Genomic DNA, 26,678 nt, shown 5'->3' on the forward strand with positions numbered 1-26,678 from the left:
TGACCCCATTCTGTGTACAAGAGCTAGCAGATGGCAAATATGGCAAATGACAAATATTGCAGGTGTCTGTACTTGGATGCTGGCATCACTTTTCAGGTATGTTCCATGAACAATTATTTTAATTCATAATTTCTCATGATATCACTTTTGGTCTATACTTACACGTGCACTGCTGTCTGGTAGAATTTAATTAGTTTTGCTGCATTTTTCATTCTTTCCAAATTTACTTCTTTGAACATTACCATACATGTAATAATACTATTTCAGATATTCTAGCTTTGACAGTGACCACTTTCAAGTGTCATTTAAATAGTCACGTCATGTCTTATTTAAAGAGACATGCTAACTGCTGTTTTCTAGTCATGCCTTTCCCCCTGTCTCCTCGCTTACACTCAGTGGGGTGAAATTAAGGGCTGAGAGCAGCTTCACAGAACCAGAAGTGGCGCGTGGGCAGAGCGGAGGAGGACGAACGGCTGCTTCATTTCACCCGCCTGCTGCAGCTGCTCTCCCACCAACAGCATGCCACCACTCCACTACGACCCCACCAACCTGCCACCAGCCTCAATTCACCACCTGTCCTACCACCGAAAGGCAGAGAATGAGAGCTGAATGAGAAGAAAGTGAGAGAAGAGTGACAATTTCTTCCCCTCTGCTTTCTCAATGCATCATCTTTAGCAGCTTTTGAGCTGAACCAAGTGCTACCAGGTGGATAAGAGTAAACATCACAATAATGTCAACGTGCAACACTGTACAGTGCAACATATATTTCACAACAAGGTGAGTTTAAAATTCTAATACACGGATCCTGCAAACCTTTTAATGCAATGCATTATTTTGAAATAATAACAATGAAAGCTATTAAGATTTCTTATGAAGTGCACCACATCTGGCTGCATTGCTAGATGCAGTAAATTTACCCCTTAAACTCTTTAAACTTAGTATGTAAGCACTCACTTCATTGCTGTCATAACTTACATCAGGACAATGTATAGGACCTTATATAGAACTTTGTGGGACTCCATATAAATCTAGTAAGCTAAATAGCCATACACAATAGTTTGTTCTTTAGGATTAATACATGAATCATTAACCTAGAGTTTAAGGGGTTAAATATCTCTGACACTAATTAAGGCAATGGGTTCAAGCGAGGCAAGATGAATGCCTCTTTGTCCACTACTAAACCTGTATTGTACTCAGAGTGGCTTAGGCACAAGAGAAGAAAGGCCTGCAGGGAGTGGACTACACATCGCTGAAATTGGTGCTGCAGGCAGCTGCAGCCATACACTTGCAGGTTGGAGAAGAATCCTTTTACTCAAAAAAAATACACCACTAATAATTATTTATTTATATAGTAGAAGGTTTTATATATGTGAGAGGGTACGCATGTAAAATGGGGCAGGCAAACATCCATCCTACCCCATGCACCATGCTTTCCTCAATAAGCATCAACTCTTCTGCACACAATGCAAAAAAAAAAACAACAACAAAACAAAACACACACACCCACGCACACACCTCAAACAACCCCCAACAGGAAGCATACTAGGCTACAGCTGGGCGCGTCGGCAGCCCTTTGCCGGAGTGTCATTTGCATGGTTCAGAGAGGAGGAAATGAAAGGCGCTGCAACCCGTGGGAGAAAAAGGCAGGGCAGTTCCTGGTCGGCCTGGCCCGCCTCGGCTTCGCCTCACTGCTTTCCATGTGCTTTGACTACGAACACACGCCGCTCGCCGCAGCCCCTGTGCTACAGGAAGCTCCAGCTCGCAGGGCCTGCTCCCTGACCTGGCGCTATTCAAATTCAAATGCAGCTGTTATCAGGAAGCCAGCACACTCAGAGAGGTGGACAGAGATAGAGACAGACAGAGAGCAAGGTTTTGATGGTTAAAGTTGCAGGAAAAAGTAAGTGAACCCTTTAGAATGACCTGGATTTCCGCATCGATTACTACTTGTGGTCTGATTGTTATCTGAGTTGACAATTATAGACAAACACAATCTAATTAAACTAAACTAATAACACACAAAAAGTTCAGGACTATCCATGCTTTTTTTTTTTGCAGGCTAGAAAAAATAAGTGAAAATTTGATTACTTAGTAACCTGTAGATCCCACTTTAGCAGCAATCAGCTCCACCAAACACTTCCTGTAGCTGCGATGTTAAGTGTTGAGGAAATTTTGGCATTTCGTCCTGCAAATTTGTTTCAGTTCATCAACATTTCCAGAATGCCTTGCGTGCACAGCCTGCTTCAGGTTGCACCCCAACTTCTCAACAGGGTTAAATCCAAAATGTTCACTTTCGTTTTCTAGTGACTGTACTGATAATGGTGGTACGCACACATTTAGATGCCTGCCTTCACTTAGACTATTTAAACCCCTCAGGCATTCTGCACCCACTTCTGTCTGTAGCTTAGCCCCATGACCAAGGCCTGGAGAACTCCCTGCTCCAACATACCCATTGGGAAAGGGCTTGTAAATTAGCTAAAAGGTTGGACTAGGTGTGTAAGAGTAAGAGACATGTGGGGCAGGGGGTCTCCAGAATCAGGAAAGGGAAGAGGCATCATTGAAAGCACTCTAAACGACTGAGCCACAGTGTGCTACCGCAACCACCTGCAAGGCGGCTGAGCGAAAGGATCTGCGGCGTGTGGGGAAGGCTGCACAGGGCATTCACATTGTTGGAACGGGGCTTAGCCTAGCAGCATCATTGAAGATACCACACACACCAGTCAATCCTTATTTCAATCACTGCTCAGGCAAACGGCTAATGACAATAAAATCCTGCACCAATGGACTGAGGAACAGCTCCTTTCCCAAGGCTGTGGCCTCCATCAAACCCCTCCTAGCCCAACCAAAGAACTGACCTCAAGGACAGTGGACTTCACACACACACACACACACACACACACACATACCAAAGACTAAAGCACACATACGCACACACACAGCATTTATTATTTATTATCATATTTATTCATATGTATAACACCTAACATATGTACAAATAGTTATAGTTACGTATAGACTGTGAATGTGATCTTGTAACTTGCATATCATCACTTTTTAACAGTATGCCAACATCACTGCTTTTTCTTTTTGAATTGGTTAACAAACAGGAAGAAAAGAATCAGCCACTAAAACAAACTTCGCATAAATTTAACATGAGGATTTCTGGTGACAATAATGATAAGATGTAATCTTAGCATCTTTTATGTGTGGGATGAGTAACAGTGGCTGCCTCGGATGAGGTAATGAGCTAACAGAGCTGATACCCTGGCCTGTGTCGTCTACTACACAAGATATTTTCTTTCTTAGTAAACAATGCGCCAAAATGTTTGTCAGACAAAACTTTTCACAGTTTCTGAAGCCATGTAACAAATGCTGGAGAAGTCTGTGTCCATAACTACTTCTACAACACTGACCGATTACAAGTTTTATTAACCCCCTGGAGTCTACAAAGACATTTTCTGGATTTTTACATATCTTCTCAAATTTGCCTTAAAAAAGCACTTGCATATAAGATAATACCTATTTTATATCAAAATGTTAACAACAATCTCAGCTCTCTTTATAACGAGAATCCATGTGACCTGGAGCACTGTGTGAAAAGATACTCTGACCCTAAAGATGGAAACTAGAAGTCAAATTATAGAACTTCTTTAGATAACCTATAAAAGCATACCTTTTCTCATGTGGATGAATTGTTTTGGAGTCTTGGTTTTTCAAATGTACTGGATTACATAAATAAATTTGTATATAAACAGCGAGAGGCAGAAGACACGTTTCCATTGGCCAGTTTTACACAAAACATAGATGGACACACAAAGCCACCAATGAGAGGCCGAGGACGGACACACAAATCCACAAGCTAGACACGGCGAGAGGATGTATGTAAGCACTCACTTTGGATGTGAGTCATGTAAAATCTGGTATTACAATATAATCCAAAGTGCGAGCTCTACAGATTCAGGAAATTGTTATTGGTAGTGGTAGTGGTAGTGGTAATGTTATTGCTAAAATATTACCAGAAACATTAAAAAACAAGGCATTTGACTACAGAGGGTTAAAAAGAGAGCATAATGAGGGGGATGGGTGGTCCTGTTAATGCCTCTACCAACTCGAGCAGCTCACTGATTTTGACAGTGCCTCTTAAGTCTAACCCACAGACATTTAACTAGCAGTATATATGACACACATGTTGAGTGATTAGAACAGCATGGTTTTCCTGTGCAGTCCATTTCTGTTCAGACATTTCTATGCTGCTACTGTTCAGATAGAAAGAGATGTGAAGTTATCTGTAAAGCAATAAGGGCATTTCACACAATTCGAAATATGCTCTAAGGATAAATCGCTAAATGAGATAAGGAGAAAATGAGAGTGAAAATGCTGTCACACCGCGACTCCCTGCCATTTTCCGTAATGCTGTTTTTTATACACCCATAGCCACACAGTTATTTCTCTCAGGCTTTCTTTACTTCTCTCTCTCTCTCTCTCTCTCTCTCTCTCTCTCTCAGCTTCGCTAGCACAGCTCCTCTCTCCATCTGATTCTGTCAAGGACAAAGCACAGTTCCGGGAGGGTTCCCATAGTAACAGAATATGTGTTGCTACTTTAGGCAGGTTTCATGCATTGTCTGCGCCGCGGAGCTGCAGAAAAGGGCTGACCAATAATACAGAAAGGCTGTCCCCACAAAATCCTGTAAAACTACTCCACTGTCTACATGCTTCTTTCACCTCAGATGACTTTTATATCTTTCAGCTTGTCAGATATGCATGTAAACCTGTCCTTCTTGAGGGGTAGATCGAAGCAAATCGTGAGCTAATTTAGGCTACATTAGTTACAGAATCGGATTGCTTTCTTTTTCTCCCTACAACATTAAATCCAGCACTTTCTGCTCATACTGGCCCAATACTAATACCCATTCATAACGATACACTATCTCTACAAACTATATTTTAATCCTGTAATCGTTTAATTAGACACTAGGCAAGGCACTACTTCTTCTTTTTGAATATTTCTTCTTTGACTATTAAGCTTAAAAATGAGCTATTATTTAACTGAAGCACATCAATTATGCTTACACTAATTAGACACTGTACTATCCTACAGGAAGTACATAGTCTGAGTGTGTTATTTCAGGATAGATATGCTGCAGGAATAATTTTTTTTTCTCAGCAGAAAATCTTATCGACTTTGATATGATACCAACAACTGGCATCAGACTGGTAGCAACTCTCACAATGAGTCTAGGCCTGAAAGGCTTAACCCAGATCTGGCCACTACCAGAAGGTGGTTTCTACATGGTTTGCACGTACTGTTGGCACACCAAATCCTTTACCGCGACCACACCAACAAAGCTATCACCTCATACTTGCTGTTTTTTTTTTATCACCGTTATACGGCCTGACAGACACTTACATTTTCCACAGCCAGTGGAACAACATTTGAGGCTGGTTTCCTATTACAAGAAAGGAACACTAGGGTTGAACAAAACATTGTTTTAGCACCACCACCACAATATGCACAGATGCAATGTCAAATAATGCAAATTTGATTCAATTCTACAACATTTTGGCCGACTGATACAAAAGAAACATTTGCACTGTTCTCATTTTCCGTGACAGATCTACCAGAGGCAGATTATATCCATCCAATATCTTTTATTTTACTCCAGTCTTGGATAAGAAAAAAAATATTGCAACGTCAGCTTTTTTAATATCGTGCAGCCCTAAGGCACACACACACACAAAAATCCATGCGCACACATTACAGTATTCCAGGTGCAACTCAGAGTCAGCACATCGTCCTCAAAAGGGCTACAGCTGTCTTGCTGGCAGTTCTGACCTTTCAGCCCTGACTGGAAGATGTAGGGACTGACAGGGTCCTGCTGGCGTGAGAAGCATTAGCCAGAATACAATATGACACCTCCCACACACACACGCAAAAACACACACATGTGCACACACACACAAAGAAGGACATCACAATGACCATGACCATGCTCTGAACATCCTCTCCAGCATAACTAGAATTCCTGCCTGAATTTGCCTGAAACCTGACACTGCAGTCTAAAGATGCACTAAAACATATTCCATAATAATCGCCTTTTGTCCTAGCACCAAAGTGGTGGAACAAACTTCCCCTGGGTGTCCGAACGGCAGAGTCACTCGCTGTCTTCCGAGAATACTTGGGCGAATAGCAGAGTGGTCACCTTATTGACTTGTGTTTAGTAGTGACTAAACTTAAATGTAAATGTAAATGTACAGGCATGATATCTGCCTGTCCGCAGCACCTCAACCAGCTCAACAGGTGTGTTTCTAGAATAATCATCATGGGCTAATACTGTAGGATCTCAATTTTAAAAAGTTCTAGGTATGGGAGTGTTATTGTCTGGAATTACATAAATCAGCAAATTAATGATTAACTCAAATAATTTTTTTAAACCACCACAAAATGAGTTTTTACCATCACTAGGGGAGTACTTTCATGGTAACTTGATCAATCATCAACAGGCAAGAATTTTGTTAGCCCCTAGTTAACGATAACCCTAGTCACGATACATTTGTCCAATACAATACACCATGACACAATTTGCAGAATGGGTCCACTCATGAACACATACATACTTACATAATACCACATTAACATCATGCTCCAAAAACCCGATTACCGGTATTTCCGAGTGCTCTCATGCTGGGTTCTAATTTTACAATTAGTAGTACAATTAGCAAAATGCTAACTGGTGGCTTCCACTGTACTGTATTGTTTAAACTGTTAGACGTTTTGATCAACGCAGTCCTTTAACTCCAGAGCACCACCCTGCCCTGCTGCCAAGGGTGGGCGACAGCACCAGGCAGTGTTTCATTCACCACAAGACAACCAGCAGCACAATGCCTGCACTGTGCACATAAACATCCTGTACAGCTCACACTTAACACAGCAACAGCAGAGCAATAAATCTAGACAAGCTCTGAGAAGACTATTGATGGTACCACCGTCATACATGCCAACAAATATGACAGAATACTGAATATTATATAGAACACACCACATGTAGACCAGTTATACAGAATACACTACTAGTGAGTGATACTTGCATGGGACTGTGTTTTCTACATAGAGGACATATCACTTAAGGTACATGTCTAGAATAAAAGGTACTGGGGGAAAAAAGAGTCAAATCATTGGCACTGCAGATGTTCCACATTTCAAACATTTACACCGCTTTATCTTTCTTCCTGTTTTTGGAACCAGAAGTGAACCTTAAAACAAATCTTTGTAACTCCCAGTCAGCTATGCAGCAGATCTAACAGCATGAACAATGAGAGAATCAACTCTTCTACACATGCAGGTGATGCTGTACATCCCACTGTGACCACCAATTGCTAAAAACATGATTCAGCTTTTATGTGGAGGTGCCTCAGAAAAGGTAAGATTCATTTCACTGCTGAATATACACTCAAAATGCTGACATAGCTGGATGGATAAAGGGATGGATAGACGGACAGATGTGATTCTACAGTCCGGGATTTGTTAAACTGACAAGCCTGCCATTAGTTATGGCAATAAACAAATCGTTGAAAGTGCAAGTATCCTTTCCCAGTGGTTTCTCTGCTAAAACAATGACGTTGCCTTTGTGTTACACACACACACACACACACACACACACACACACACACACACACACATATTCAAACATGCTCTGGCACAGTGAACCAATTCCTCAATTTCATAACTGTCACACAATTCATCCCAGAGTGCTGAAGGGTATCTGGTTCAGCAGGGCACAGTGTTCTGCGTAAATCTGTCTGGATAACCCCCTGTCCTTCCAGTCACATTGTAGAAGTGATTTTCCATAGCTAGACCTACACAGCAAAGATGCCTGTGAGGGAGGCAACTTGACCGTGTACACTTTGCTCTCCAAAAATCTGCTGTATGACCTCCGACCTCCGCTTCACTCCGACCGAGTGTCAACGTCTGACACTCGGTGTTCCCTGGGGCAGACGCAGACAAGGACGCACACACAAGCACGCAGATAGAGGAGTCTGCTGGCAACCTCAGTTGACTGCTGTACGGCTGCCCTTTCTGGTAACAGAGCGGACAGCGTGCATCGCTCCAATTAGCAGAGAGCACAACATCCACAGGGCCCCTTTACTACAGTCCTGTCATCTTCGATCACCCCAGATAACAACTGCACCTCCAAACAATGCAATAAAGAACACACATATGCCACTTAAACATAGAAAGCTCTGTATGAGACACAGAGAAAGGCTAGTCACTGCTAATTCTCACCTTCTACTATCACACAATGTTGTCAAGCTGAGAGAAGGTGGGCTAGCATGTATGTATTCGCAAAGGCATGTATGAGATACGCAAAGGCTGCTTTTTCCGTTATGTCACTGGACAGCTGAAAGTGCTTGGAGCAGAGGTCTAAGTAACTATTTCTGTTACACTCACTTTTTAATGTTTCTTTAGAAGATTGTCTGGGTTTGTCTGCGCTCCTGGTGAAGCTTTGGTAGGCCGGCTATTCCTGGAAAGGTTTATCACTGTTGTTTTCTCCATTTGTGGATAATGGCTTTCACTGAGTTCCAGAGCTTTAATAGTGGCTTTGTAACCCTTTCTAGACTAGCCTGCTTCACACTGCCGGACAGGTTCTATTTAAGAGATTTTCAGATTCAACAGGTCTGGCAGTAATTCTGCCTGGGTCTGACTAGTGAATTTGAACTCAATTGGCAACTGAATTAGGTGAACGAGTTGTTGTGTAGTTAAGAGGCAACTGCTTTTTCACATAGGTGATATAGGATTTGAGTAAATCTTTATAAATGGAACGATCATTTAAAAGGTGCGTTTATGTTGTCTTTATTTTATATTAAATTTTGTTGAATGGTCTGAAATGTGCGAGGTGACAAATACCCAAAAATAGAAGAAATTTTGGAAGGGAAAAGAAACACTTTTTTACAGCACTGTACCTACCTTCTTTATTTGTATTCTTATTGGCACTCGGACCACTACAAACACTATACTTTGTCCTCTCCAGACAAAAACCCACAGACCCACATCTGAATCTCTAAAGAACCTTTCAACACACTGCTCTTTAAAGAACCATTTCTGTAAACGGGATGTGGGAGAGTGAAGAACCGTTAAATTACATCTGCCAGTGCCAAAGCCGATACATAAAAATGTATAAAATGGGCAAACTGGGACTAAATCTGGGTAGATTAGCTTTACAGAGAAATACAGTCATACGCAAAAGATTGTCCTCTTCTCTTCCCGTGCATCCAAGCCACAAACCACTTAGGAACCATTTAGTGTGTTTGAGCTTGCACATGCCTACACACCTGCAACTGACCAGTATTGCACTGAACAATAGACAAAGAGAGAAACAAGGCTACCCTTTCTACTCAGAGAGCAGCAGGACCAATTAAAGACTGTGGAATTGTCAGGATTTTGACTGGTGATCTCCCCACAGGAGGGCAAGATTCAGTTCTTTAATTCAACACCTGGTCCTGGATTGCTTTTTTAATCACTGCTTGTTCACTGAACTGAAATAACTGTTTGTAACTGATTGCATCCACCTTGTGTCTTCACCTGCCTTCAGCCTCGTTAGTTGGATCAGATGAGTTGGGGGAGGGAATACTTGAGCAGATGTCTAGAAGTGAATCTGAGAAACCCTGAGTCTGTGAAATAATCCAAGCATAATCCAATAAGAGTTGAACTTTTGCACCTGTGAAAAATGTGCCATGCAATGGCCCCTTAATGTGAGCTTTTCTGTATCATTTGTAAAGCAATGTTTAGATTCTTGTTCTCTCAATTACACTTCCAATAGATAGGCAAATGTTTACCGACTGTCAACATTGAAAGGTATGGCAAGGAGCTTTACTGAGTAAACCCAAGAGCAAAATGGAAAAGCTCAAATGGTTTGTTTGTTCCTCCACCTTTATGCAGCCAGGGATAATATCACCGTTTCTCCTGGTCAGGGCCAATGCCAACCACCCACGCTCCTCTGACACTGTCACATAGCAGCTATAACCAATAATACACACACGCGCACACACACACACATACACACACACACACACACACACACACACAGTCATATTCATATTCATACTCAGTTTTGTTGTGTTTGGGCTATGTCTTGTTCACAGACAACGTTAGAAAAGGCCAGATGATCCACATTACCAACTATTATGACTCTAAAAAAATATACTGCCATGGGCTCCTCTAAACAGTTTCCTAGCACTCCCAGCACACTGTATATTAAAATAATTGATGCCCTCAGGAAAGGCTTTAAGTAATTTCCTCAGTTTGTAATGTAATATAGAAATGGCAGTTGCCATAAATGGTTAGGCTGAGGTCTGGAAAACCAAGAAAACTTTGAGAGAACAGCTCATTGGATTGCTAGGAAGACAAATCAAGATCCGTTTAACTGCAAATCTGTGTGTTAAATCTTTGGGAAGATTTAACACACTGGAGTGGTGGTGCACTGTTTTACTGTGCAGCAATGCTTCTACAAATAAGAGCTTCAAGGAAGAGTCATCAGAAAAAAAATAACTTTTCCTGTATGTTTGAAATAAAAAAGATGCAGGATTTTATAAAACGTCCTTCAAACTGTTAAGCAGCTGTAAAAGATGGAAATAAAAAAGAAAGTCATTCTAGTGAAAATGTTCCGCCATTAATTTTTTTTTCTATCAGGCCTTCTTATACTTGATAAGCTATTGACAGTAGCAGAAATTTTAACTAGGGGTGCCAAAACATTGCATGCCACTGTAGGTTGCTTTTAATGTTTACAAAATCTTTTACCTCACTGGGACACAAAAGGCCATTGTGAAATCACCAATGTAACAGCTATGTAACATGCAATGGAATTAGAAATAAACCTAAATATAACCCTAACCATAACTGCAGTAATAAATTAGAAACTGTTAAGAAAATCAAACAAAAGTTTACAGACACATTTTGTTAGTTCCAGCACAGTTCCCCACTTTTCCCTGGTAACAACAATTTGGCCCTAAAAATGTACAAAAACAAACACACTTACGCACACCCACTCACACACAGAATGGTAAAACACACTTCCTCTGTAGCCAGTCTCCAAGCAGTGACGACTCGCTTGCGGCTGTGTGCACAGGGCCACTCTTAGCCTCAGGGCCTGATAGCTATCAGTGTTTTTTGCATGTCTATTTCTGTACGTGGCTTATTCAAAGAGCCGTGACGCAGGCCGAGAGCGCCTGTTCCTGTGCTGTTCCGAAACCGTCAGTCAAGCGCATGTGCTGACGCTACAAGAAAGAGAGGGCGAGGGGTCTACACCACAAAGCCATATAAAAGTAGCATGTAGCCCAGGGACATACACCTACACCACACTACCTCAGCCTTTAAAAAGCAACAGTGCAGCACCTGATTGACAAAGTCTCCATGAAGGCAGCAGCATCCCTCTGCACAGTTGTGGGTGGAAATGTATTTATTTCGGTTCTCCTATTCATTCTTTCTCGTTCCTGCTCTCGTTCCTTTAGAGATCATTACCAGCGATGTTTACCAGCGTGTCCATTCAAATGGCTGCATGTTTAAAAGCAGGAAGTACTTCCCTTGACTCCCTTGTTACCATGGTATTCATCATTCTCATTACCAGTAATTACTTCAGCCTGGTCATGAATTATTCACATCCCTTAATAACACTTAGAAACCACAATTCAATAACAGCATCTCAGGCACTATACGACAACTTGCTTACATTGGATTTCACTGCGAAACCATCCCAGGCGGCTGCTCGCATCCGATGTTATCTTGTGACTGTCTGTAAGCCGCAAAAAACACTGCAAATCTACACCCCTTCCATGTAAGACCCCGTCATTGCCTGTGATACTTTTTGTGCTTAGGAAAGCAGCAACAATGCCATCGTTCCTACAACTTCACTGGTGTGCCAAAGTTGTAACACTATACATAAGAATAAGTTCTAGAAGCAGAGGTAACTCTATAGGACGGTGAGCACACACAGCACAAGAGAAACGGATCACAATGAAGGATGAAATGCAAGAAATAAAACATTTTTTTAGTATATGACTTATAGAGCGGATATTACCTGTGGCTTCTTCTGCTGCACGTCCTGGAGGCAAGCAAATCCACGAACACACCCTTCTCACACAGCCTGTTTGAGAGACAGAGAGGGGGAGAGAGAGTGAGAGAGAAGAGAAAGGGGATGTTAAACAAATGATCACACACACACACACACACACACACACACACGCACACACACAAATGCATAGACACCACATGATCTCAGAGGCAAGTGGCACCCAAGGGCAAAATGCTCCTGTTTAGGTTCTTCATTTTGTCAACATGGGGGTGCAGAGACACAGCACAAAGTTGCTAAACATAACCACCAGCACCCTCCAACCTCCGGACAGAGTGTCCAGTCAAGATTCACTCAAGGTACAGCCTGGTCCAGTCCAGTCTTGTCTCTCCTCCTGCCCCATCACTTCATCAAACCCCCAAAGCTCCATAGAAATCCATGCAGAGAATGGCTCGGCCCGACTACTCACTATAGTGTCATTCAGCCTCCTCCTTTTCTCTCTGTGCCAAGCTCTTCCCCCAGACCAGCTGCCCACCTGACATAGCATCCTCCACCTCCCTCCAGTGGCGAGGGGGGTCTACGGAGGAGGGGGGTTCTCTTTGGGGTGCTTCTTAATCTCTGCTTTGCTGTGTCAGTCACACGAAAAAGTCTGTAGTACGAGCCCAATCCACTCACGCTCCGTGCAAGAGGATCTCTGCCAGCAGCCCTCCCTTCCCTCTCCCTCTCTTTCCCTCTCTCCCCGGCTAACCTGCTAACCTCACTTGCTCAGGGGAAGGAGCTGAGCGAGAATAGAGGCGGAAAAAAGCTCAGCATAAGCAGTCACACTCATTGGCCAGCAGGCGAGGGAGGAGGGCGGCGCTAAAGAGATGTTGATCGCGGGGGGAAAAAAAGGCAGTCAGGCAGCGACTGCCGGCAAAAAGCAGGCGCAAAAGTAGGTCTCAGCTGGCCCAAGCACCGCAGAGAGCAGAAAGCGAAAGAAAGAAAAGACAGGAGAGGGAGAGAGGGAGGGAGGAGATGGAGAGCGAGAGTCTACCTCCTTCTTCAAAGCAGGAAGGAGGGGAGGCCACGAGTGTTTCCTGTTGTGCAGCTGAGGCGAGTGAGGACGTCACATGCAGCGTTCACAATCTGGCAAGGTGTCAGCAGAGACAGCGGATCGACTTGACATGCTTTCGAGACCGCCTAGGGAAAACGGCACATACGCACACACACACACACACACACAGAGGTTTTACTCATCTGCTTATCCTGACTCTACACTCTTAGTACCATACCTTATATAAGGTTATATGAAGTTTTGGTGCTACTTTTGGTGCCATTTATAAAACCATAGACAACAGATCTGAGTTTGACGTAGTGTGTAAACATCGTTCCACAACCATATATGGAAACATTATTCTTTTCTCTGATCTCACAAACAGCAACAATTTCACAAATCTTCCAACTATTCAGCCTACATCACTTCAGCCCCAGCCATACACAGTGAAGTTATAAGGAACAAACACAGTAACAGAATATACATAAAAGAACATGCTACACAAAACCAAGCAAATATCAAAAAGTGAAGAATACAACCCAAGAAAGGGAAGGTTATGGGCCCTACTCATTTAAACAAGCTTTATTTTTCCAAAACATAATATGGTGTTACAACTAAATTATGATTATGAACCCCATTTAATGCAACAGAACGCACTTTTGCATCTATAACAGTAAATTAACCATCGCATAGCACTCTCGTGCATGTAAAACTCACTTCAAACAACTTAGTGCTATGACCTGTCCTGAAATCAAGCCCTTTACTTTACCACAGAACCATTAAAACTCCCTTTTAATAGTGTACATACGTTAGATACTAGGTGTTATCCATATGTTCTTAAGAAGAAATGTATTCTTAAAACCCACTTACACAGCTTTTACAAAGATTCTGAAATTCACTGGTGTTTTCCTATTCGGGATTTGTTCAATCTACGAGGACAGTGGGTTCTATCATTATAAGAGCATTACAGATAAGAACAAACGTAAGAAAACTCTTAGGAAGATACTGGTTAATGAGATACACTGTTTTTGAAGACATGCCGCAAAATAAATAAATATGTTTTATGATCAACAACAAGGTAAAGTCTGCATTACCTTTCAGTTTCAGCCTTAAGAGCCTCTTCTGTTTGACTTCCACCTCCTCCAACTAAGTGGTACTTCTCGATTCTAAACTAACACACCGCCCTTAATTCATATATGCCTGACTTTTCTTTCCAAACAGCAAAAAGCAATTAAGCTAAAACATGAGGGAAGACACAGCCAAGCCCAAACCTAAAAGCATCTGTTTGGTGGGACTCCCATACTGAGCAGCCTTGCTTAACAAACCGTCCGTGCTCCATATCCCTTTGTCAAGGCAAGCCTTGCTGCACAACTTAGCAAAGTTAACCACAACTGGTGCAGCACTGTGCATCTCTTGGTTGTGTTTTGCCACACGGTTGTTGTGGAGAGGATGCGTTGCAGAAATTACCCGGTAAAGTCATGAGAAAAGCCTTGTGCAGCACACAGCTAAACCTGTGCAGCCAAAGCAAATGCACACTGCAACGCAAACATATTGGGCTTTACTAGACTAAAACTTACTTTACCCAGCAGTGGCTGTGCACTCTTGATTGAGGTTGAATAATTCACAAGATCTCTGGAGGCCCTGTCATTGTGCCGTGCCCTATCACTTTTCTACTAAAGAAGAATCGAGAGGATCCCCCACAATCTAGAGAACAGTGCATCGAGCCCCCCAGGGGATAACATGCTACTGAACGACTCAGAGCCAGGCCCGCTGTGCAGCTAATGAAAGTTCACCAGCTTCAAGCGCAGGAACTTTCGTCTTCTGTAGAAAATCAAAGAATGAAATGTGTTGTGATTTTAATGTCTTGTTTTGCTCAGGCAACAAGATCTCTCACTAATGTCTGATTAGCTCTGTTTGAGTGAACTGCATGGAATTCTACCCATGCCGGAATCACATTACCTTCTGTATAAGGTTGTGGTGACATACTTGCACCACAATTCAATGCAATCCTCAATACTGTGCTTACAATTAATGGGCTCACGCTATTCTGAACACAGTTTGAACAACCCAGACTGTCTCCAGGGCTGCTAATGAGACTACAGCTAGAAGTGGGAAGGAATGTGCCGCATGAGTGCTGGAGTGGGATGCTGGTTGGTGCTGGTTGTTTGCAAACACCGGTGCTCAAGCAATGCAACTGCACTAGAAGTCCCAATTAAGGACTATTCTCCATGAAGTATCCCGATGTTTCTGCACTGTGATATCACACAGATTAGACGCATTGTTACAATTGTTACGTTTTTGACTTCTTTGTTGCCTCTTTGAGACTTTGATTGATGAGAGAGTTTAAAAGCATCAACCAAGCCCTTATGTCATTCTTGTAGTTTCTTGGTGAATGAAAACTAAATGATGAAATGATGTGCATGTGTCAGTGTCAGAGCAAACTCAGGCATTAATATTGTAGCCCTCACCAACCAAATGAGACAAATCCAGCGATACAGGCAAGGCACTAAACATTGAACACAAGAACACTGTTAAGCATAGTGGTGGTAGCATCATGCTCTGGGGCTGTTGTGCTGCCAGTGGAACTGGTACGCTCCAAAAAGCGGATGGAATAATGAATAATAATTCTTCTACATAACCTTAAAGCATTAGCTAGATGGTTGGATCCTTTTACATTTTTTATTCAACAGGACAATGTCCTCAAAAACAGCTTAAATATAGCTGTGGAATGGATAAAGCAGGCTAACATTGAAATGTCCTTTTCAAAGTTCTGACCTCAACATTTTTCAATAATGAATATTACTATGCAGTTAAATTCCTGAAACTTCTGCTTATTATTGAGTTTTCATTTCAAGACCAGCAGCATCTTTTTTCAGTGATTACTGAAAACGAACCATCAAGACTACTTAGATCTCAGGGTGCTGGCCTCTTACGCGTTCCCAAAATTCAGAAAACCTCAGCAGGGGGAAGAGCCTTCTCTTATAAAGCCCCCCAGCTCTGGAATAACCTTCCAGATAATGTTCGGGACTCAGACACAGTCTTAATCTTTAAATCTAAGCTGAAAACTTATATGTTTAGTTTAGCTTTTGGTAATTAATGTTTCTTAGATAAGGGCTGCAGGTCCAGGGGTTCGCGGACCCAGGGAATTGTAGTACACTGAGATGCTGGAGCTGTCGTCTCGCTGCTTACACGCGATCACTCAGGTTTGTTGACGGTGGAGCAGATAGATGCTGGTGTTCTCAGGGTACGCCCGTGTCCGTGTTACCTTCTGGCTCTCTCCTTTTAATTATGCTGTGATAATCAGACCTGCCGTAGTCGTCAGACATACCCAGATGCTGATTCTCAACATTCTCTGCACTCCATAAAATTCCTCTTAGAACTAACTTCTCTCTCTTTACCTTCCCCGAGTAAATGGCCACCCAGCCCGATCTGCAGGAAGATTGCCCGCTGAGGTCCCCTCTACCTGCATCTAACCAGTTGCCACCTACCAGTCCGGCCAGCGGGTCCCCCCTCAACCCGCCACCACCCATGGCTCACCCGCCAGCTGCTGCTGCCTGTTTGGTGGCCGTGCTGAAACCTAGATGGACTCATGCCTGTCTGACACTATTAATATTGCCACTTTTAACTTTCTGTTGTATCTGCTTTGGTAATTTTTATCATTAATGTTTAAAACAGTCTGGCCAGAGGAGGATAGGTCCCCCTTGTGAGCCTTGGTTCCTCCCAAGGTTTCTTCCTCCAGCTCTGAGGGAGTTTTTCCTTGCCACTGTCGCCGTTGGCTTGCTCACGGGGGTCTTTGACGCTTCATGTTATTCCTTCTTTCTTCTCTGTCTCTGTTCTTTATTAAGTACTAATTATGTAAAGCTGCTTTGTGACGACAACAGTTGTAAAAAGCGCTATACAAATAAATTTGACTTGACTTGACTTGACTTGATTACGAATTATTCAGGAACTACTACAAAATGTTCAGTAAATACTATGAATAATTCAGTAACAATCACATACAGTCATTACTACATATTATGCATAAACTACTATTAATTATTCATACCTACTATAAAGTATTCAGCAACTGCTCTTAACCTAAAATATAACTTATGCCGTGTAAGGGCAAGGATTTTAAGAATAGGCCCACATTCAGACCTTAAGGGTTTAAAGGGTCACATGTATTGTTAGAAAATAATAGGCAGATTACTCGATTAGTAGTATAATTAGACAGCGACAGTCCAAGCGTGAAGGGCTTAAACACCACCCATGCTTAAACTCTCTACCTCGCAGCAGAAAAGGGAAAAAACAATGTTCTCATTTTCAAAACACAACCAGTTCTGCTGGTTCAGATGACATCCGCAAGAAGTCCACTCGCAACGACGCGCACGAGTCGAGAGCCTCCCTACAGTGGGTCCCCCTCACTGACGGCTAACACGTCATGGAACATTCCCGGAACGAGCCAATGTCCCACCCACCTTCTCCCTGGCGCGCACACACACACATCCACAGACACACACACACACACACACACACCTACAGCAGACAGACGCGGTGTACATGGACGTCCACAGACCACGACACCATACAGTCAAACCTATAACGTTAAAAACACGACCGGCCGTAGAGACAGTTCAGCGAAGTCTTAACGTCTCTCTCCCCCCCTCTCTCTCTCTCCCTCTCCGCGTCGCTTGTGCAAATTCCTCAGGATATTACGCAACATTCCCTATCTGCATGCAAGCGACCGGGTATTCCCCACATATCCCAATAAGCCCGGGCGCCCCCCCCCACACACACCCCCACACCCCCCACTCCCGCCCTCACCCTCCCCTTCATGCAACCCCGCTGCTACAACAGCAGCGTGTCAGGAGTGCGCGAGGAGTGCGTGTCTTACCGTGGCGCGTTTTATACATCCAAGCAGGTCCATAACATCCTGAGAAGAAGCGTCAGCACTCTTCCGCTCGCAGCTGACGCTTCCCCCCCGACTCTGGTCGAGACGAGCCCGTGTGACAGGATGTGAAATCTCACGCAGGCGTTGGCGAAAGTCAACCCAGCGAAAAAAAAAGCTCTCGCTGTTAGCTTCTGCGCCTCTCTCCTGGAACACTGACAGGGTGGGGTGGTGGAGGTGGATGCGGGGAGTAAGAGAGTTGTTGAGAGTAAATAGTCCAGTTATCGTTTGCTGCTCGTTCCTGCTGGAGGACACAGAAGCAAGAGAGAAGGAGCTCGCGATAGAGCAGCGCGAGAGGAGCGCGGGTGGGTGGGGAGGGAGGTGTGCGCGCGCGCGTGCGTGCGTGTGCGTGCGCGTGTGTGTGTGTGTGTGTGTGTATGTGAGGGAGGGAGGACAGACGGGGTTATTCCTAGCACAGCTTCCCAGAATAGAAAAGTGGAGAGGGGGGGGGCGTAAGGCGAGTGGATGAGAGTGTGTGTTTGGCCCGTGACGTCATCGGATCCCCCAGCGCGTGCCAGAGTGAGGCTGAACCCGCTGGGTGATCGAGCGGAGAAGGAGGAGGAGGGTAGGCTTGAGAGGTGTGTGTGTGGGGGGCGACTCGGCCTTCGGTCACCTACAGCAGAGGCCCGGTGGAAGGGAACTCCCTGGCCCGAGTTCACGCCAAGCCAAGTCACGTGGGGCGGGACCGCGATTGTGCGTCATTGCATGGCGCTCTCTAACGTGCGCTAGCGCGCTTTAGCTCCATGATGAACTCTGTCGCAGTCATAGCTCGCTGTCCTCAAACGCACAGTGTAGACCACCTCTGTCACCAACACTAATCCTAACAATCCTGCTCGTTTTAAATGTTTGGTATTTTCACTTCTGTCTCATATCTGCACTGAGTGTTCTGTCTGTTACTGTGCAGGATCTTGGATTCAGTCCAGGCTGTGGGAGAGGGTCGTAATGATGCACCAAATGAACCAGCTCACTGGTTGAAATATGAACAGTAATGCTCAACATGATGGTTAAATGTATATAGTACGGGTGTTAGGGTACACAAAAGTCACTGTTCAGTTTATACCACAGTATAGTCCTCCTGAGGTAGTTAATACAGCCTGCAATTGTGTGTTAATTAAGCAGTAAAGCGTGGATGTTAACATGTACAATGTGTTTCCACACACAACCAAAAATGCCAATACATCGGCCTTGTACAATCTACCACGATTTCATCATGAGATGAAAAAAGATGTTAAAGCCAAAAAATCAAGAATTTTGGGGAAAGATGAGAACAGAGAGAGACAAAACGAGAGCCTGAGTCACTCCACAGAATCCTATGTCACCATAATGATGCAGTTTAGCACTGATGAATGGCAGCTAGCAGTGAAAGCTCTATTCGGATGGGATTCGTTTACATATTTATTTTACAAGTTAATTTTATAAGAAATCTCGGCATAAATGACTAAGAGGGGAGTGGCTATTAGATTTACACACAGTTCCAAAGATTGTTTAGTTTGAACATTAGCACCTACATGTTCATAGCACTTATGTAGGCTGTAGGCTATAATGTTGACTTCTGGATTTGACTGAGGTTTGCACAACGAAACTAAATGCCTCCTCAAGAATTTATGCAAAAACTTTTTTTCCTGCAGGATGTGACAGTATTTACCCACATATTTTTATGGCTCATTTCAGTGAAGATAAAAGGCAAGGGAATATTTACTGATGTGGAAATGCACAGTCCTTAAAAATTACTGACATTAGGATGGAACTTACATTATGTATGAAGGAAGATAATGAGCAGGAGTGCAGTATCATAACTGGACAAGACTAGATGAGGGATAATGCAACGGTTACGGCAGTAACACACTGTACTGATGTAGTTTTCTGCAAATGTTGTATATTTGATGCTTATAAATATTTGAGTTTGCTGAAATTTCGCTTCATGGGGAATGCCAGCAATAAAAAAAAATTTAAATCAATTAAGATGTAAACAAAGTCATTCAGAGGGGTTTGGTGTAAAATGCATCGTTATGAAACTTACCGAGAAAAGCCATCAAGCTATTGGAAAGTGTTGATGGTAACCTTTTGAGGTTATGCATGGCTACTCCAGGAGAATATGGCAGCGATGCTACAAAAGGCAAAAAGGAAAATCAGCACGTTTCACAGGGTTGCATGGCTACGTACTATTCATACGTCAAAGAACAACTTAAGATACTCAATAAATACATTGTAAGCACCTCTAAGCACAGACATCTGAAACTTAGTATTTCAACACCATGTTGGAGTTTTGCAGATTTACAGACCGCTGCAGCTACTGTTACAGAGAGTCCTTTTACACAGAAGCAGAGAGTACAAGCATGTCAGCTGTCGGCTGTAGTCTGTGCTGTGTGTTCCAGTGTAGACGGGAAGCAACCATGATCTGAAGCCATTCATAGGTCCACCTTAGGTGATGCTGCTTTGTCCTCCTCAGCTTGACAGTAGAGTATTGAGTATTAAGAAGGTTTTATAAAACGATGGTTGGAGTGGTACATGGTATCATAAGGCTCAACAGTCAAAGAAATACTTGTTGTCTTACAGCGACCATTACACTATCAGTACATTTACATCAAAACACTCTGAATGACTTTGCATACTTATCCTGATGACTAAATCATGGAGAAAGTGTTGAATTCCCTTGTATGTACACACTAATATATGCTTTTTTTGAGTCATGACATCAATTTAACAGGCCTAAACAGCTCCAATAGAGATGAACTAGGATAAACTCTGTAACAGGGCACGAGCCAAAGGCAGCCACAGAAGTTCACCAATGGTTTGATAGCATCCAAAAGCCAGAACTTTGAACAATCCTGACCCAGTAATTATAATTTTGTAGAATGGTGCATTTCACACCAATCCACTCTGAATCACTGGCATAATTAAAGTCATTTAATTATAGACATCCAACACCACAATCCATAACCTACCTAACTCATTTCTGAGAGTCCATTAGCCTATAACATTTCATTTCTTTGCATGAACAGTGTCTAATCTGTGTACTGTGTATGGTCACTCACTAAATATGTTGCAATGCTGTAATTTTGAACACATCTTTTTCTAGAGGGCTCTTTTTAGAACTGCTCATGGTTCCTTGGAGTTTAAGCGGTTACTCAAGTTTTTTTTATTGTTTTTCACAGTCCGCTGGACACTGCAACAGGCTGCTTACAAAAAAACGTCAGCACAAATGAAAGTGGATTAAGTGCTGTTTTTAGTAACTGCTCGCTGAGTGCCGCTGCTTGTGCGGGATTTACTCGAATAAACTTTTAAATAAGTTCTTATTCAAAAAGCAGCTTTAGGGAGCGCTTACGCAGTGAATGGGAGAGAGTTACCAGTCAAACTTCTCAATGAAAGCCTGTGTGTGTGGTTTTTAAGCTTGCGTGTGCCTTGAGCTGTCTGCAAATGTTCCCAATAAGGTGACCGTGCTTACACACTCAGCTCTGACCTGGGAGTCCCCCTTGCACTTGCTCGCTCTTTCACTCTCTCTCTCACTATGTTGCACTAAACTTTGGCAAGGGCATCCCCAAAGAAATAGAGGCATGCATTTGCTAGAACAATCAGTGAGAGAGTGGACCCACATAAATCGACACTAGTGTAAGAGTTGGGTGCAGGGACAATTTCACAGCTCACTGCGCCATCCCTTGAGAGCGGAACAACATGGAAATTTCTGCTCTTGACCCAGAGGGCATGTTTCAACAGCATCCATCTCATCGGTTATCTTCTTTCCCTGGCACAGAGAGCTGGATGAGGTGTTCTGGTACAAGTGGCGGCATGCATTTTCTCAAGGACACCTCAGGGAATTCCCTGTGAGCCAAGCTACGTTCTCAATTAATCATCAGCGAAACAGAGAAAAACACTGACACTGACGATTGCTGCTATCACACTGCCCATTGTGTGGCTTTGATGGTTTACAATTTGATGAGTGATTGCCATTGGAAGTTTTCTGAGGTGTGAAACCATACCTGGTTTCAACTGCAACTGCAGCTAGTATTACTCAAGACTAAGAATTGAATTAAGTATTGTGCAAATTATTTCAATTGGATTTTTAATTTTTAATAGTTTCTTCAAAATCACTCTCTGGCTTTCAGTTAGTCCAGTCACAGACAAACAGACAAGAAAGCCAACTCAAACTTGACCTCGCTATTAATCCATTAATGCTGCCTCAGTAGATTACTACCATAGCCTGACTTAACCACCTTACCACATAGTCTCAGTATAGCATTACCATGATCATATCCAAAATACAGTTATCAGTCACAACACTGTCAACAAATTGACCTGCGCACACATGCAAAAAAGAACTGATATTATACTTTTATTGTATATCAAAGCTTGCATGAAGATTTACTACCTATTCATATTATGATTAGCTGCTGTGAAAATCATCAAATGTATTCGCTGTCCAATAGTTTTTTTGTAATGAGCTCCCATTGGTGTATTAATTACTACCTGGAGTCAGCTAGCGAGTTAGTTACATTTACATTCACATTTATGGCATTTAGCAGATGCTCTTATCCAGAGCGACTTACAAAGTGCTTTGCTATTTACCCAAGAATATCTTAGCTAGTTAGAATAGACTAATAGTTCAAAGATACCTTTAAGCGTTAGACATTACTAAACACAAGATTAGTTAGCTAGCTAGCATCAGTAGCTGCAGCTGAACAGTATTAGCTACACAACTCTCTCTGAAGGAGGATTAACCAAAGCTTTACTTGGCTCTCTAAGTGACAAAGATTGATCTACTCGATTCATTATGTTTTCTAAAGGCTGTCACTCAAACAGTTCAGTGCATTATACATTAGCAGCGTTTACATACCTATACAATCACCCATTCTGCACCCAACTTCATCTCCTTCGCTTGCTTTTAGGCTGCACAGCAATGATGGGCACTGACTAGCTTTCTCCATGTGCGTTAGTGAAAAAGATGGAGATATGGGTGAAGTAACGGGTCGTGTCGTTGCTAATTTGTTTTATGTTCCATATATTTTATTCAGAAAATGTCAAGAAAATAATGTTAACTCCTTTAAAATAAACAAATGAATATCTGAACCCTTGTTTACGCCTGGTCACTAAATGCACCTTGAGTGTCAAGATTATATCTGGATGAGGCCACCCCAAGTAGAAATGCAAGTGTAAACGCAACCAAGACACATAAAAACCAGATACAAATCCGATCCCTTCATTTCCAATCCAATTCTTTTTCCAATTCTGATCAGATTTGGCTATTCAGAATAGATGTCACATTCACGTTAAGGCCAATGTTAGGCTACGTTCACACAGCAGTAAAAGTGGCCTAAATTCAGTCTTTTTCGTCATGTGATACAAATGTGTGTGTGCAAAAATACATTAAAACTGACATTTTTTGTGGTGGGATAGTAACAGACCTCATAAATATTTGGGATGATGTCTCTTTTCAAACTAAATTAGACGGCACAGATCACAACCGCTCTGTGTTTGAAGACATTTCTAAAGAAATGGCTGAATGTGGCCACAGGAGGACATGGCTGCAGCATCAAAGGAACATAAAAAGCTTAAAATGCAAAGATACCTCCTGTGATGCTGGTGAAGCACTGCTATTTTGCACATGCACATCAGTCTAGAAGTGTAAACTGTTCAGATGAATGTCAGATATGGGTCACATATGGGTAAAATTGAACAGCCTTAAAAAGACTTGAGGACTTTATTTAAACCTTAATGTGACCAAAAGGATGCATAAAATTCAATCTGAGAAGTGACTTAAATCTGTTTTGAAAACACCTGATGTGATATGTCCACATTAAGGCACAAAATTAGATTTGAGTCACTTCAGCCTGGTAATGTGAATATAGCCCAAGACACATGCTACAATCAAAACCCCTCCCAGTAGCACAAGTCGGACGCATTTGACTACCAAGTGTAAATGCATGTGGCTTAAATCTTATCAGGATACAGAATCCAAATACTAGTCACATGAAGGTGTCAGTGGGGTTTTAGAGTTTATTTACTTTGCCTACTTTTGGAATAAAAATTGAAATGTAGATTATCTGATCATTTTCAAAAGTCTTTCATATAAAAAGTGGCACAGCAGCATTGCAGGTAGCGCTACACAGCTCCAGGGGCCTGGGGTTCTGGGTAGTAGTCACTGCCTGTGAGGAATTTGGTGTGTTCTCTTTGTTTCTGTGTTCCAGATTCCTCCCACCTCCCAAAAACGCGTAAACTGGCTAAGCCATGTTTTAGCACAATACATGATACACATAATTGAATGTACATGTGGCCATGTGTTTACGTACCATAATTCTACAAAGTGCTCCAATATAGCATTCATCTAATTCATCTAATCCAGATGACACTGCAGCTCTAGAGTCAGCAACTTCAGTACTTAAATCTATGATTAATGCATGCAATTCACAGTGGCGTAGTTGCCGAACTTTACAATTTCCAGGCTTTCCAGGACATCTGGAAACCCTGTTTGATTAACATACTAATTAAAAATAATGTACTGTCACATTAAATGGCATGGTGAAGCATAAGCAACATCATTAAAGTTTAAAGGAGCTCAGACTGAAAGCCAGTTACAGACAGTTAGTCCAGTTACAGTGAATCAAATAAAGTTAAAGGGACTGTGTTAACATCAACTGTGCCAACATTGCACTCACATTCTTCACTTGATTGAGTTTGATAGGCATGGATTTCACATTGAGCTCACTGTGTAGCTCACATTGCTTACGGTTCAGCTTGTAAGTAACGGAAGTTGAATAAAACAACCTTCATTTAGAATAAGAATCTTTTCACTCTATTCCTCCTTTAGTTCTCAGCCATTTGGTGCTTGTATATACATATATAGCCATTGGTGCTGTCTAAGGACACTAATCTAATGCACACAGACAGGCAGTGACTGACTATAACTAGTTAACTCTTAAACCTTGCATATTGTCCCACACTTTAGGTTTTCACCCTTATTAACTACAATTCTGTCATAATTGACACCAGTTATATAGACCCTAAAATATAACCCGGTGGGACTCAAAATACACCCAAAAACATGCAAAATAATTAACAAATACTTCATAGTAGTTTATTCATTAATAACAAAATAAGAAACCAAGGGCTCAAGGGGTTAAACCTAGTCTCCTGCCCAATGTGTGAGATTTGGCAGTCCTGGTATATTGGCACTCTAGGCCTTCTGGAAGTCTTAGACATGTTACTGACTAATGAACACCGATACCATGCCTGTTTACAAAAAGAATCACTATAAACCTGCAACATTTGAGATAACGTACATTATTGGATCTGTTCTTTCGACATCTCTCTACCAGTATGAATGTGTTATGACTAAGAAATAATTTATATCATATTACACCATGAACCCTGTAATGAAAAATGCTTACATGGCATCTGTCTTTTTTTAAAGGATAAGCACCTAGTTAGATCAAAAATTGTATCATATGACAAATGCATAAGCTGTACTACCTGTTCATGTAGTAACAAGCCACCTTTTTCTGCTTACAGACTGGATTCATCAGAAGGTTGCAGGTTTATCTGGAATTTAAGATTTTCCACAGTAAGTTGTCAAAGGCAAGCCCAGACTTAAAAAAAAGAAACAAACAAAAAAACAATGGATATCCCAATACTTTCTACACTACCAAAGAAATGTGTCACATTACTAGAATATGCACTTATACCAAAGCTTGATTTTACACAATGTCAATCAAGTAGATGTCGAAAGTACAGATTCTAAACTGTATAAAAAATATTGATGTACATTTTCTTGTATGTTGCAGATTTCTGGTGATTCTTTCAGTAAACAGGCATGGGATCGGTGTTCATTAGTCTAAGACTTCCAGAAGGCCTTAATCACCACTAATGCTTAGAGAGTTTGATTTACAATGACTGGGACCAAAATTATTGCCATTAGCTTAGGAACATATTCATGTAATCCACAAAGTGTCTGCACAAATGAGCAGTATCTTAATTTTTAAGTTTTGACATATATGGCCTGAACTGACAGCCTAGCTTATACTTAAGGTTTACCCCTTTTCAAACATAATTACACCATTATGCAGTTACCCACATATCACACGATCATGTTAGGACATACATATGTTTCTAAGACTAACTCTTGACATTGTGGGCTGGCTTTGCTGCTCTAACAACATATTGAATGCGTCTGTCCTGAAACTGTACAAAAACAAACATGCACGCACACACGCATGGCCCTAGGCTGTATCAGTGTTCCCAGTAGAAACAACACAATACAGCCTTGACAGCAGACAGCTTGCCAGCACAGCGCTTACTCACTGGAAGCCGCTCCTTTTCTCCACACCCCGTTTTATTTTCTTTTTTTTTATTTTGTTCACTCGCGGTAATCCGCCGCTATTGTGAGGCCCACAGATCCCTCTGATTAACCTCACACTCAGCACTGCGTCATTCCCAGGAATCCCAGCCTTTCTCCTCTCTTCTCGCTTCACTGCCAGGAAGTTACATAACAGCGTGTTACACCTGACAAAGGTCAGTTCTGTCTTGGCGATAAGGCGGGTCGGTGAATCCTCGCTGAACATTCTCCTTTCATCAGCTGCAGCCCAGCAGTAAAACACACTGTTTTACAGCTCTGTAAAGAAAGGCTCACAAAGGGACAATGAGAAAACACGCCTCAAGTCTCAGAGTA

The 26,678-nt window shown here is 42.2% G+C and overlaps 1 protein-coding gene and 1 long non-coding RNA gene across 4 annotated transcripts in view; both read right to left on the minus strand.

The window, feature by feature from the left end:
• hivep2a (HIVEP zinc finger 2a) overlaps positions 1–18,298 on the minus strand; it is an 88,143-nt gene extending 69,845 nt beyond the window's left edge. Inside the window, exons 1-3 of one of the 3 annotated variants that reach the window (XM_072680381.1) lie at positions 17,966–18,298; positions 13,090–13,235; positions 12,066–12,131 (exon numbers count right to left, since the gene is read on the minus strand). The gene's annotated coding sequence lies outside the window, so the exon portion shown is untranslated. Of the gene's footprint in view, positions 1–12,065; positions 12,132–12,525; positions 12,919–13,089; positions 13,236–17,965 lie in introns of those variants that run through there. The other 2 variants (XM_072680389.1, XM_072680399.1) reach the window with 2 other exon arrangements.
• A 1,807-nt stretch (positions 18,299–20,105) lies between these two features.
• Positions 20,106–26,334, minus strand: LOC140537901 (uncharacterized). Its single transcript, XR_011977690.1, has 3 exons — positions 26,312–26,334; positions 25,484–25,552; positions 20,106–20,126 (listed from the first exon to the last, which is right to left on the minus strand). It is a non-coding gene; the product is annotated as an uncharacterized lncRNA (long non-coding RNA).
• Between the last annotated feature and the right edge of the window lie 344 nt (positions 26,335–26,678).

Source organism: Salminus brasiliensis, chromosome 1 (assembly GCF_030463535.1).
Source record: "Salminus brasiliensis chromosome 1, fSalBra1.hap2, whole genome shotgun sequence".
Taxonomy (NCBI): domain Eukaryota; kingdom Metazoa; phylum Chordata; class Actinopteri; order Characiformes; family Bryconidae; genus Salminus; species Salminus brasiliensis.